The 14,790-nt window shown below is 36.8% G+C and overlaps 1 protein-coding gene across 1 annotated transcript in view; it reads left to right on the top strand.

Annotated features, from left to right (window-relative positions):
• The window catches only part of LOC106019573 (inositol 1,4,5-trisphosphate receptor-interacting protein-like 1), a 171,388-nt gene that overhangs the window by 105,107 nt on the left and 51,491 nt on the right, over positions 1–14,790 (top strand). The window contains exons 6-7 of the transcript XR_011804135.1: positions 4,301–4,363; positions 11,394–11,470. The gene's annotated coding sequence lies outside the window, so the exon portion shown is untranslated. The remainder of the gene's footprint in view (positions 1–4,300; positions 4,364–11,393; positions 11,471–14,790) is intronic.

Consider the following 14,790-nt stretch of genomic DNA (forward strand, 5'->3'; position numbering starts at 1 on the left):
AAGTCTGATTATTTTTTAATTATTATTTTTTCTTCTGCATGGAAAAGAATCATATTAAGGCTTTTGTGAAGAAAACAATTATCTTGCTCTCCTTCCCCCAAAATCTAAAGCCTCAGAAAGAAATGGAGAGCTTTGAATTGCCCTCTGGCATCAAATGTTGGAAGTGAAACGTGGTTCCATCCTCTGTCCGAAGGGCTTTATACTTACCTAGTCTCCCGCCCCCATATGAAGATGCTGCCCTGGCCACTAGCATCCCAGTTACACTCCACCACCCACCATAAATCTCAACAGCTGACACTGTTTTTTTTTTTTTCTGTACCATGAGTAGTTACAGGGAATGGAAATTAGAAACCCTAGTAACTTGCTTCTCAAGTGGATATCCTACTCACGGAAGTAAGTAGTATTTGAGTGTATCAGACAGCAGACCACGTTTCAGCCCTTTGTTTAAAGACAAATGCCTTTGTCTCAGGTGTATATTTTATTCCCTTAGAATAATGGTATCATTCCACTGTATTATGGGGAAGAATACTCATTTTAAGCAAGCTGCATCTCTCTGCTGCTCTATATCCTGCACATCAGAAAAGGACAGTTAAAAAAGCTAGTCTACTAGATGACAGGATTGCTCTCTCCCCTCCATCCCAATAACAAGAATGCAGGGCAAAGGTATTTTCCTGGAAACTGAATATGAGTGTAATCTGAGGTAAAAGAAGGAATGGAATTGATATTTTCCATATGTGGATTTTCATGTGCAAGCCGTCTGTGTGATACATGTGCAATTTGTTCATAGCTTCCCAGATATATCAGACTACACAAGAGCAGGAGCCTAGGGACCAGATCTCTACTTGCATATCCATATAATCTTTACATGCCTGTTGAGTATTTGACTGAGAATTCTGGAGCTAATTCAACCAGGATTACAGCCTGTATAGAAATCTCAAGGGAAAAGACAAAGGCTGGAAGTCAAATTAAACTTCCCAAAGATAAAATTCCCAGGAAAAAAAAAAAAAAGCCTGCGTGATACTGCTGACCTTGTTCCTTGAGCAAAATTTTACCTAGTAGTTTGGTGTCTCAAAACCTCGTTGGTGCCTCCTGACCCTCTGCATTTCTTAAATGAGTTTCATTTGAGGTACTTTGTCATGGAGATTACAGAAAGGTAAAGAAACAGGTAAACCAGTAAATAATGTAGATAGGAGATTGTATTGTATGTCAGAAAAAAAAAAATAAAATATTATTTTGGGTAGAGATTTAGCAATGAAGGAAAAAAACACCTATTTGGTAAAGTGTAAGTTTATTGTATTGTAAGAATTCCCATTCATGTCTAGAAAACCTATAGACTAAGAATCAAAAGAACTGTAGACTTAGAACTATAGGAATATTTTAAAAAATAATTCAATTTGAATTTAATTTATTTATGGCATGTTCAGTCTCATGTTTCAAACATTTCACACATTTTAGGGTATATCCCTCTTCCAATAGAGGGTAACTGAATTGATCAGTTCTGTTCTGCATGTTTCTGAAATTGCTGCTGTTTGGAACTAATATACTGCAACTGTATGACAGTTTCTAAATGAGACCAAAAATAATCAAAGGTTTAAAGGGTTGTCTTGGGCACCTACAGAGACTGGATGATTAAGTGAAACCGAGTGAATAATACATGGTGAATAATATACTCAGAAAAATTTTATCCTTATTTCCCTAGAATTAGAGAAATTGCAATCAAATCATGATTTATATAATTAGTTATTCATCTCAGTTGGCTTATTCTTTGAATTAAGATGTTTTGTTATTTTTATTTTATAAACAGATTTTAGCTGCTACTGAATTGCACAGAAATTTGCTGTAGTGATAGCTGTTAGTGACTGATGACTCTGTCCTATAGTTGTAATTCTCTTTGACTAGGTGTGAATTAGGTTAGATAGCAATAAAATAAATATATATATATATATATATATATATATATATATATATATATATATATATTTATTAATGGCTTTGTAGAATACACAGGTTTATACAGGGTCACATATTTATGAAATTGAGTTGTACCAATGCCAGTATCTTCTGGAAACACTAGCCTAATTGTGTGATCAGAAGCTTTAAGTTCTACAGCTTTAGCATTTTTGTCTACATTTAAAGCATGTAAATTTGCTTGTCATGAACATGGCCTGAATTGTTTGCCCTGCCACTGTAGAAGGCCACTGAGATGTTCTTTGGTTCATATCTTCTGGAAGTAAACTGTCTACAAACACTAGCAGTATGCCCTTTCTTCAATATAGATGAGTAAGGCTTGACAGCTCAGTTGGATAAAGGTAGCAGACTCTGAAATGGTGGCTAAACTACTAAAAGATCGGATCTGATTAAAAATCTGATTGGATTATTTTTTCTGCTTGTTTGTTTGATCCTATTCATTTACTGTTAAATTATTTATGTGGTGCCACAGGCATGCTAGATATATAGGTAGACAGTAAGACAGGGTCCTGGCCCCAGAAAGCTTGCAACCTGATTTAATATTTCCTCAAAGTCTGGATAAATGTCAATGTATGGCATAACTTTATGCATTCCTGGGGAGGCAGTCAACATAAGCTGCAACTACATTATATGTGTATTAGTTAAAGTTCAGTGTTCTCTTAGTTTTTTGATCCAGGCTGAGAATAGTAAGTCAATACTTTGTTATCATTGGGAGTACAGCCTCAGAAGCCATGCAGTCCTGATTTTAATATCGATTTCTCCATTGTATAAGAATTAACATGCGTCTTGCGCCTTGAATCACAGATCTTATTTCCTGCATATACTTCACAGAAGAGCTTTGGAATAGCAATGAGCAATTTATCATTTTACCTATTTATAATGGGGCTGGGCATAAAAAAAAAAAAAAGCCCATGTAGAGATAAATGTTTTCCCAAAACTTTATCATAAATGTGTATTGTATTTTATCTACAGAAATAAGTAATCTTTCTGGTTTGACACAGAAATTGACACAATTCAGATGAATTTGTGTGAGTTACCTCAAAGCCTGACTTAAAAGCTGTTGAGGGATTTTTTGAAACAGCAAAAATCCCATGGCTTGCTGCAGCTGAGCAAACCAAGCTAGCAGGGCAACTATGAGAAGTTCCCATGACAGTGTTCCCACATTGCCCAATTGAGAAATTTAGAAAAACATTGTTACCAGCATCTGTCTTCAAGGACAAGGTCTGCGTGACTGCTAATCACAAGGGGGTTGTTTTCTTGCAGGTAGGGTTGTTTTCTTGTAGTTGTTTGTCTGAGTGCTTTTGACCAATAATCTTGTGTGAGACACTATCCACCCCTGATAAGTTCACTATAAAAGTTAGGCTATTCGGGCAATAAAATGGAGCATGATCTGACCATAGTGGTGTCTGTCGTGCTTTTGGCCGTGCTTCCTGCAACAATAAGCAAAAGTGCATTGAATTTTTAATCCATTTATTCATTTATGAAAAGAGTACTATGATGCAACTCTCATGTGCATTGTTGATGTGACACTGTTTGGTAATATGGCTTGTTTCTCAGACGCTATCAAAATGCAGTATACTGGAGAGGAACAGATTAAGAAAATTCTATTTCCATTTGAGATTGAGTTATTCCTGAAAAGGATTTCATGGTAGGTTGGCGTTTAAATCATCGTTATATAATGATACGTATTCTAGGATCCTTTCATGAAGTATAATACTACTTACAATGAGACAGTAGTTGTAATACAAATTATCTGGTAAGATTGTGTAATTTCTTGGTGCACTCTGTATTAAAAAAACATATCTCCCTCTTTTAGTTCTTCTGTAATTTATCAGTGGTCTAAGAGCTTGAAAAACTAGACAAAATAGGATTGCTGCCTCCAGAAAATAGTCTGGTTTATTGCAATTCCTTCTCCCATTCCTACTTGAATATCTAACCTCAGAGTGATAAAGAGATCAGATGGTAAAAATAAAAAGAGTTGTGCTAAAATTAACTGTTTTTACCCAAATCACATTCTCCCCAGGAGATACCAGCTGAATATTGCATCTGGAGGTAAGTACATTTGGGAACCTAAGAGGTTCCCAAAGAGAATCCATTTAATGTTTTAGAGACCACAATGAGCTTTACTTAAATTACTTGTCAGAGATGTACATCTGCAGATTTGACTGTTGAATTCCCCTTTATAACATAGCATTTTATGAGACACCAAATGGATGCTGATTGTTTATACCGTTCAACATTTCCCTCCAAGAAAGTGTTGCTACTGTAATTAGTGCTATTCTTTTGATGCATCCAAGCATAATTTTCTGAATATCTCATTTGTTTTCATTAGGTTGTCATGGAAATCTGGGAAATCATTGACTTGCGATGGATTTCCTTGAAGTTCAGCAGCTATGTAAGTAAATGTGAAGCATTCTAGTTAGAATTGTTTCTACTAGACTATACAATGCTACCCTCTAGTTATTTTACAGTACAATAGCACCTTCCTTTAATGCTTCGTGCAGGTGTAACAGGCAAAAATATTGTTAGTAAATCTGGAAAAATTAGTGTGTTTTTTTTTTGCTGTGTAGTTTGGCTGTCAGAAAAATATTCGTCCTATTTCAGTGCATGTACTGCTGGAAGGAAAAGGGCTTTCCAAAATGGTTTGTCATTGAATTAGAGCTCAAGTTGTTGAAATTATTTGCTGCTGTGAGTGGACAACATTAACTTGCTGCTTGTCTTTCACTGCTGCAAGCTGTCAGAGGAAAAATGCTGAACAAATGCAGTCCTGCTGTTTTGGGAGCTGAACTGAGCTGGCTGTGTTGCATCCTTTACTCATTTGACTGACATGCATTCAGTTTTCAGATCTGAATCTTTTCAACAACAGCAACAGAAACCAAGATAACTGAGTCAAATCTACCTTATTATCTAGCTATGAAGTTGCTTAGCTTGAAAACACAGTAAGATGTTGACCTGATGAACTACCAGTATGGGTGAGGATCGTGCAAACATAGATGTTTTCAGGTGTTTGACATAATTGATATCCAGGCATTTTGGTGTATTACTTCCTCTTGTGATTCATGTACTGCGACTTGTGATTGAAATCACCTTATACACTTGGCAAAGTTTCCCCTAAAAATAAGGCTAACACTGACTTCTTTTCCTGTTTGTCTCACCTCTCTGGTTATACCAACATGGTTTGGCTCCTGTTTGACAAACAACCTAGGGCATGACCCCCATAGTCAGAAAGTGCTCAGTTCTTTACAACCTTTCCACAAAATTAAGTAAATTGTTTTTTCTGCCATTATAAAAGCACAAAAGAATTTAACTGTACATAACGCAATGCATTAATAATGTCAGTGGAACCATCAATAATAGCTTATAGATAATCCTCTAAAGATTTAAAATTTGGTTCAAAAGTTTACCTGAAGCTTATCAATCTATGTAAATCTTCTGGGAAGCATAGTATTTTATAGGAATTTGCCCAGGTGCATCCTACATCCAACTGGCCTGAAAGTTGGAGAGGAAAAATCTTTACTGGATGTTATTTCAGTGCTCAGGCCCCAGAGCTATTGGAAAATATGGATCACTGCAAAACTACCATGAATGAAATTACAAATAATGGGTGAATATTTTCAAAAAATAAAAATTAAGTTTGAATTTCAGATGAGAGGTTGGTGTGCATTGGTTCTCTCAGTTCCAACTGAGAATTAATGTAGTACTTAGTAATGGATTCTTAGAATGGATGGACAGCCTCAGACTTGAGGTTTGATAATTTTTCAAAAATGACAGTATCTTTCTTTCTCCTCATTTTTAATTCCTAATGTAGAGAAATCTGGCCTTGTTACACTTAAAGCGCGTGAAAAATAGGAATGCTTTGGATTCATCCATCCTTGATTGTCATTTTGGCATAGGAGGATTGCATGGAAAAGCAGCAATCAGCTCTAATCTAATCTCAAATTATAACAAATGGTCAAAGAAAGGAAGAAGAAAGAGATTTGGAATTTGGCTTGGACATCTGTTAAGCTGAAAATCTTGTTTCTTTGCTGTCTTTATATGCACATTGTCTCCTGACATGTAGTAGAATAATATTCACAATATTCACGTAGGTGTGCTAATGGTAGGTCCACGAGCAAGAAATGCAACACATCTGCACAGGCAAAGTTTCCAAATCACCAGTGTTCACAAATGGATGATAATTCAGTGAGGTAAATTTGGTCTGTGATTTCAGATCTCTCTGAAAAGTCAGGTTTTCTGAACGAATGCTACCTAGTCTACTGCAAAATCAATGTAAAGAGAGTGCTTTTTGAAGTGTGAAGAATAGAAACTTTGTTCCTAAAGTAGATCCAAGCAAAACTTTAGCTTTCAGCTCATAATAACTCAGTGAATGAAGAAAGATCCAAACGTCACTTAATATAGATATACACAGGAAACGGATTTTTGTTTAATATACCGAATGATGCAATGGTATGTTTGCAAAAGTGGTGATGCATTAAGTGTTTTTAAAACCCAGCTGCCACCTCAAAGGAGTGGTGGAGTGAGAATGATGAGGGAGCATAGTCTCAGGACAGCATGGGTTACTCTAATGACTCCTTGTGTCTGGAAGAGGTGAATTTCTCACTTCTTGTTATGTCTCTCTCCCAGTGCCTGGTAACAGTCCTGTCCTCACTTTTTTTCCATATCTGAGGTTCCCCTTGACCATTATATGATCTGATCTGTTTCTGCAGTATTAGTGAATTAAAAGAGTCTAATTTGCAGGTATTCCTCATAAACTTTAGGAAGTCAAATTAGCTCACAGAAAGCTCTTTTGGGTGATGGGGATATGCAGTAGCCAGAGCAGGGAGAGCAAAAGTAAAGAAGGTGGAGGAACTGGTAGCAATGACCTGTCAAATTGTTTCCCATCCTCTTGTGGGAAGGCAAGAAGAGTTTTAGTAAATGTGGATGTGAATTGTAAAGGATGCTGGCATTCACAGCAAAATCACCTCGAGAGGTCCCAGCCACCTCCAAAGGACAGCAGTTCATTTCTTCTTTCTGTTCCCACCTCCTGCCTTGTGCACATTACAGTCTCCTGTTACTTGGTTTTGCTGCCCTAACTTGTTCTTGTGGCTGTACTGACAATCAAATCACAGAAACTGTAAAGCCTGTAGCTCCCTGTCCTCTCTCAACTGAGGGAGGAAAATGGTTAAAACATTTTATCATTCCAGTGATCTAGGCTGCTGGGCTTAGCCCACCAGAGGCACAATAGCGCAGTGTCTGGAGAACAGGACACACCTGTATTTGGAAATGTCTAAAGCTGGTCCCTTACAAAAATTGATCCTACCAATGCAGTTCATTGGGCTGAAAAGCCTGCTAGAGAAGTGGTTTTGCAAAATTTTGAATTATCGTATCTGAAGTGACCGAGACCACATTCAGTTGAGAAATAACATCAAAATCTTAAAAACTAATGTATTGCATGCAGGTGCCCAAACAGTGGCAGAGGCATGCAGGGCTGCTGCATGAGGTGATGCCGGGGCTGCCCCGTGCCGGCCCCAGCCAGCCCCAACAGCCCCACTGCAGGGCACAGCCGGGCCCCACAGCCAAGATGGTGGTGCCTTGCCTCGGGGGCAGCCTGGGGATGGGAGGGCAAACGCCACATGGCAGGGGGCGGTGAGGGGAGCGGTGCAAGGAGCGGCCCTGAGGACACCCAGGGGAGAGGAGGAGGAGGAGGGTGAGGAAGTAGGTGCTCCAGGTGCCAGAGCAAAGATTGTCCTGCAGCCCATGAAGATTCCATGGTAGAGTAGGGGAGAAGTGTGAAGAAGAAGGAGTGGGCATATTGGATGCAATTTGTAAGTCTAGTTTTAGAGAACAGAGCCAAATTATAGGAAAGTATTTGCAGATATAAGAATACCATGTGCCACCATCACATAGGCTGGCTGTAAAGCCAAACTGCAAAGTCCAGGGAAAACAGTGAGATGAAGTAGTGGGTATAGCCCACTTCTGCTTGTACAAATCTGAATTTTGATTGTAAATAAGTCTTTCTTATTCATACACTGAGCTTTTCTCCAGAGCCCTAAAAGGTACAAAAGAAGGTCCAAATTGGCCAATGCAGAATGTGAGAATATTCTTTCTTGTACCAGATGCTTTGGTTTCTAAAACATACTCTACTCTTAATAATGATCCTAATGTTTGATGGATAATTCTGTCTTTCTGTCTTTCATTGCAGCTGCTTTTTGTAGCTCCCTTGTCTTCTACACCTAATGGACTCTTACACTGCCTATTGACCCTAGTAACCCCAATGACTTCTGAAAATCATTAGATCTGAAAGTAAAATAGATAAGATAGAAAATGAGACCTTTTGTTACTGGTTTGCTTGTGTTTCTAAAAGATGCTGAATGTCTTTTAAAACTAAGCTTTCTTGACTATAGTAGCACACAAAGACACAAAATTACATGCTAATATAACATTACTACTACTAAAATATTATGCAGTTCTTTCAGTTGTGTGTTCTAGATTTTTCTTTTTTTTTTTTTGAAAAAGCTAATGGTTCTACATTAAAGCTTAATGGAAATCAAAGTAATGTTTCTTACTGTGTGTTCTTAAAGAGATAGAAAATCATGGATTACCCAGTTTAACTCACAATAGTGTTTTAAGCATATGTGTTTACAAGTTGGCAGTCCACCTTTTGAAAAAGATTTTAATCTCAGATGAAACGAAACCAGAAAAATAAGAGTAATGAAGTACTGACTGATGGTTAAGTGCCTCAAGACAAAAAACCTAACTAGCAGGCAGTCTAGTAGATAGACACATATAAACAAAAGACAAAAACAAACATATCTGTGAAAGGAGCTGTATTACTTTACCAGTGGTTTAATATTCTACAAAGTGTGGACAGAAGAAAGCCCTGGCTGTGCAAAGTGATCAATAAGAGCTGATTCTTGCATCCACAGAGCTCAAGTGAAATCAGCAGGAAAGAAGCTAGTATCAGTGGATTAAATTGCAAAATCAAATCCTGAAGACTGACTGAGAAACTGTCTGAGGCTACTTTATGATACTAAAGTATTTTGATGCTGTGTTATTTGGCAGGAGAGAAAACAATTAAGGAGTTATAAAGCCCTATGAACTTCATCTCTCCCAGTCCCACAATAGAATTTTAATTCTCGTGCCAGTGGCAAAAAATGATTTCCTTTACACAGATGGAGCTGGGAGTCACTGAAACCCTCTAAGACCTCTACCTCCAAAGAAAGTGCAACCCAGCTTTTCTCTGGTCTTTCCTTGTTCTCTTTGCTTTCTGTTGTTTACTCTGCTAGTTTGCCTGAAGCTATTTGTTCTAGTTGGTTTGTATTTGTGTTAGAGGATGTTGTTTAACACAGATTGCATCTTGTGTTTGCTTTTCAAATTCAAACACCTCACTATTCCTAGTTAAAAATTGTCTGCAGTACCAAAAATGAGACAGTTTATCCTGAAAAATATCCGTTTGATTATGATGGAAATGATATGCGTAGTTTGTGGAGTTTAAACCTGTCAGGAGAGTTCTAAGTATGTTGAATATTTGTCTGTGCTGTCCTTTAAACAATATTAACATATAGGTAAGGCAGTATCCGTAGCAAATGGAACACACTATTTCCATTAATATTATCCACATATAGCAGTTTTGTCTACTTTAAAGTTTATATATATATATATTTATGCTTTAGAATATACATATGTGTGTGTGTGTGTGTGTGTGTGTTGTGTGTATATATATATATAAACATGTAGAAACAAGCTTTAAAGGGGTGTTTTACCTGTTCCTTTACACTAGGGATTTGCAGCCTGTGGCTATTGAGTGAAATGCAGCTGGAGAGCGGTTCAGCTGCAGTTCCCTGCACTTGCCTGGCCCTGTGGAGATTTCTGGCAGGACTGTGTTCTGGGGGCTGCTACTGTGTTTAATCCCAAGTGCAGTAAGAGAGCTAACGGGAATTGAAGGGGCAAACCATGCTAGTTTGTTCTGTGATTGTACTGCATGGCAAACCCTTTTCCAGACCACATGCAGGCAGTAAGACCATTAGGAAGTACCCATCTATTTCCTCTGAGCTACTACAAGCCTCCTGTACAAATGAATGGGAGTACGGTGTTGCTGAAACACACCCCTCAACTTGCTTCTACGACCACTGGTGCACTACTTCAGTGCTCTTTTCAGTGTTTGAATCTGAAAGTTAGTATTTTAACAAAAAGGATTGTCCTGGGAAAAACATTTTCCTAAGGAAATGAACACAGGAAGGAGTGAAAGCCTTCTGCTCTCCCGAAACAGTCACAGGGTCTCTGTGGAGGCCGCCTCCTGGCATGGGCACTGCTCACCTGGGATGCGGTGGCCCAGCAGGGAGGAGGCCAGGCATGGCCTCCACCATGCCAAGGCCACTTCCATGCTAAGACCTCTGGGTGCGGTGTGCAAGCCAAGCAGCAGCTGCTCGAATAGGAATGTTATGTACAGGTTCCCATGTTAGTTTCATTTCTGCATGTTGCCTTACTGTCTGCCCTATTTTTAAGTTCTGTTGTGTGGCATTGAAGACCCTTTAAGTCTCATCTTAGGACAACTTTTAGCTGTCATATCAAGTTCTTGCTTTCTCTTGCAAAGCTGCTTAAGTGTATATACATCCTTCCACTCTTCTCCATCTGCTAGTGCACCTGTAAAAATCAGAGTATTATTGCTACTGTAATTGTAAAAGAAAGATCAATTGTGTTAACAAATAGTGGTATTTACAAGAAAGTAAATGGTAAATGAGACATGAAATAGGTGCTGGTTCTCGAGGAATAAGGGAAAATTTCATCATTGATAAATTTCATCTCACAGGAAAAAGGATGTTGGAGTAAACCTGACTTAATAACATGGACCAATGACCCACAATGACTCTCATGGCATGGCCAGCTATGGTGGGCCCTGGAGGAAGGCTCACACTAGCAGGACCAGTCACTATAATGCTATTGAAAAAAAGCGGCTAGTTCCACCTTTTTGTTCTCTCCAGATACACATCTCCTGATAGAATTGTGTATCTGAGAAGTACAAGCAATATATTTGTTAAATCAGGAAAAATATTATTTCAGGGAGGGTGCTGGAATCAATAAGACTAATAATTTAGCACTTTTTTTTTTTTTCTATTTAAGGATTAGGAAATACTTATTTCTCACAACATGAAAGCACTGATTCTCTGATTTGGTTCTTTTTTTTTTTTTTTAATTATTTTGAGAGAGAGAGAGTTACAGACAGCTTGTCTTTTTGAAAGTTTGACATTCAAACATTCTAATCCAAGAGCTGCACCGTAGGAAAAATTTGGTAAAAATTCTAGTCAATTCAGACAGTTTGTTTTTGCAGCTTCAAATCGTATCACTGTCAAAATGTATTCAACCTTGTCATGTTCTAACATTGAAAAATGCTTTGAAAAAATGACATTGCAAGTATGAAATGTGAATTTTGCATTACTGAATATTAGGTCATTGGACTTCAGGTTACGATTTGATCAGCATAAAGCTACGAAAGGCAATGGTTGCAGAATATCAGAGAAATCTGGTAAGTACAGTATTTGTGGATGTTCTTCCATACTTTGTTAATAAAATCGGGTAGCATTCCGTATGTATTTTTATATATGTGTCACGTAGAAGGTATTTAAACATCTGTCTTTTAACTATGACTTTTTTTTTTTTTTTTTGCCATGGAATAGTTTTGGAAAAATCAGTTTTGCATACAGCAAAATCTAATTGTGTGATGAAGAGACTGTCCAGAATTCAAACTTTTGTGTTGTTTCAAAAAGTGCTGCTAAGTTTCAGGTTTCAGTCCCTCTCAAATTATCATTTTCAGTTTTCTCAGCAACCTTTTCTCAGCCTGCACTTTGAAAGGGGAGCTTTGAAATACAAGGTGTGTAGAATAGAAAGTCTATTAAAAAGTAGGAATTGCTGCACATATTAAGAGAGTTATGTTATGATGCTTGTAGATGCAGGAAAGCATTCAGACAGTGCATGAACTCCAATTTTGGGGTACTACATCTGTTTAAGATTTTTCTACCAGCATTCCTAAGAAAATAAAGCAAAGCATTTCTATTCAAGTACTTTGTTAATCTACAGAAGTATAACATTTTTAGTAAGTGCAGGACGAGAACCTATTCTAAGACCAACTCTTTCCATTTCAGACTAGTATTATCTCTGTAATTTTATCAGCTATAATGCCATAGTTGCCATATGATACCTGGACTATGACCACTCAGCTGGAGATTTGCATAAGAGTTAAAATCAATAAAGACAGTGAAACTTACCTGACAAGTCACTGCTTTCATCTCTTTTTCAAAAGGAAAAAATAAAATATGAATTTTAGCAGACAGTAAGTGGACTTTGGGTTTGAGCTGCTTCTTTGATTTACTTTAGTTTCCCATGACATTATATAAACAACAGCATGACATAAAGACAATTTTGTTTTAGCATGCTACACTACTTTAAATACCAGTCAAATTCAAACCTTTATTTTGTATGAAATATAGTTGAGGCCATATTATCTCTGCAAGCAAATTTGGCAACACCTTATAATCAGGACACTTGTACTGATAGTTTACTAAAAAATGTGGATAGTCTTATGTCATGAAAGAATTCAGCTTATTGTGGAAAATTCTCCTCAGTGAAACAACTAAAAGGATCTTAGTATTCTTGTTTCCATCATTAGAAATTTAATGAATAAAATTCAGTTTTCATACCTTCTTATGGTTATGAAAGTGTCCTCTTGCATAGCCTGGCATGTTTCACTTCTTAGAGGTAATATTTTTTTCTAACAAGGACAGAAAACTGTTTTAGAAGAATGGTATTCAAAGACTGCTTAGAGTGTATTTTTGTGTTAATTTTGGATGTCATGCTACATTAAATATTTTGTTTAGCTTTTCACCATCTTTATTCCTTCAAGGAAGAAGAAGCTAGGAAAATTGCCTGCTTTTGTTAAGCAGAAAGAAAGGATGTCCCAGAATTTTGTGCATTTATCATCTGATCATGTGCAAACCTTGTTCAGTGCAGGGATAAACAGAGTCACGTTAAATTTGCTGTGAGCTTGAGCCTCTGACAGTGTTCATTTTATCAACAAAGACAAATGAAGGAGCAGAAATTGTAGCATGGCCTCTACTATTTCGTCATTGTCAACCTTAAATACAATCATTCACTGCTGATAGTTCATTTTTTCCTTCCTTCTCCCTCTAATACTAAGCTGTCAGAATCCCTCTTGATATGGTCCAGAGCCCCAGTAGCAGAGATTACAAAAGAAGGAATTAAATTAGCTTTTTAATCTCTCAATTGATAAATATCCTATTTTCAAAGAAAAATCTCTGAAATTTTCTCTTGGTGTAGATGTCATTTTCTTTAAAAAAAAAAAAAAAGGTAGGATGATTTGGTATTAAGTACGTATAGATACTGGTGATTAAAGGCATCACACGTTCTTTTGAAAGACTGAGTACTGAAGAACTGTGGAAACTGTTCTTAGATTATGTGTTTATTTTATGTAGAGAATTTTACATGCAAGACATGTAAAGCTAACACATATTTAGAAAATGCCAATATTCTGATTTGTTTGACTGATAAAGCATTGCATTAATAGGTTAATCTAATTATTCCAAAGAGTTATGTCGGATGAGTAACAGCTCCTCAGCATAAAAGGTCATAATCTGATTCCAAGTTCAAGTGATTGAATTCTTTTTTAAATTTTCAAAGATTTCATATATATGTATATATGTATATATATATATATAAATCTGTCATGTACTACTAGGAAATGTTTATTGCAATTTTCAAGGATAAAAAATACAAAGCTTGCCAGATTAGCCTATATTTGCATGATCCAAACAGGTATTAAATTTTGCTATTAGTTGCATTTAGAAGATTTGGTTAGGTTATGTTTGAAATCAGACAAATTAAATTAGGCAAGGCAGATTCAAAAATGGCTGTCTCTCTCTTACTCTTTCAATGACTGGCCATCAATTGTTCTTGTCTTATACTAGACAACTAGTACAGAATCCAAGGAGAAAGATGTATTTAAAAAACAGAAACACGCAAAACCAAATGGCAACAACAAAACAATTTATAACAGTGTAAAATATGAAAAGTAGAATAAGATGGGTTTGAAAGCTCCCATTCTCTGCAAACATGAAGCAAAGAGCAAAGGTGAAACGATGATCCACAGGAAAGACTACAGAAGCTACTGTATCCCGAAAATTCTAACTAAGAAATGCAAAATTGTAATACAATATTATTGTGGAAAATTAGTTATAACAACAAAAATGTTTGGAAGACTTTTTATTCACAAACTGAAAGATGTACTCACAAATGGTTTACTTATTTCTTTTAATGTTCTGTTTCACTCTTTAAAAATACCAGTGGTTCTTTTAGGTGCTAATTTTTAGCAAATTTTAAAAAGTTTGTCATATTGTTTCATATCATACCCCAGCAATAAGATCAAGCACAGTTCTTCAGATAGCAGGAGAGTCCTATCGACCTTTGCTCAACCTGTTTCAGGAAAAACAGCAACTGAAGTTACTGTAACTTTGCTTTAAGGATTTGCAGAGGTGAGCAAATTAGCAGTGACATTCACCTTTTGTGAAAAGGTGTATTTTAAGCCTTTGTAAAAGGCTTACAAGGCTGCACACTTCATAAATCCCTTTAAAGTCCCATTCAGAGAATTTAAGCAGGATTTAAGTGATGCATGGGTCTTGTGCAGGCCATGAGCACTAGGATGAATGACCTGACTTTAATGACCTTAATGTCAATAGAGTTAGACAAGTATGAAGAGCCCTGTGTGTTATTTAAATGTGTTATTTTGCTGTGCATCTGTACAGAGATAAACAGATTCCCCCTCCACAGGATATA

Source organism: Anas platyrhynchos, chromosome 1 (genome assembly GCF_047663525.1).
Source record: "Anas platyrhynchos isolate ZD024472 breed Pekin duck chromosome 1, IASCAAS_PekinDuck_T2T, whole genome shotgun sequence".
Classification (NCBI taxonomy): Eukaryota; Metazoa; Chordata; class Aves; order Anseriformes; family Anatidae; genus Anas; species Anas platyrhynchos.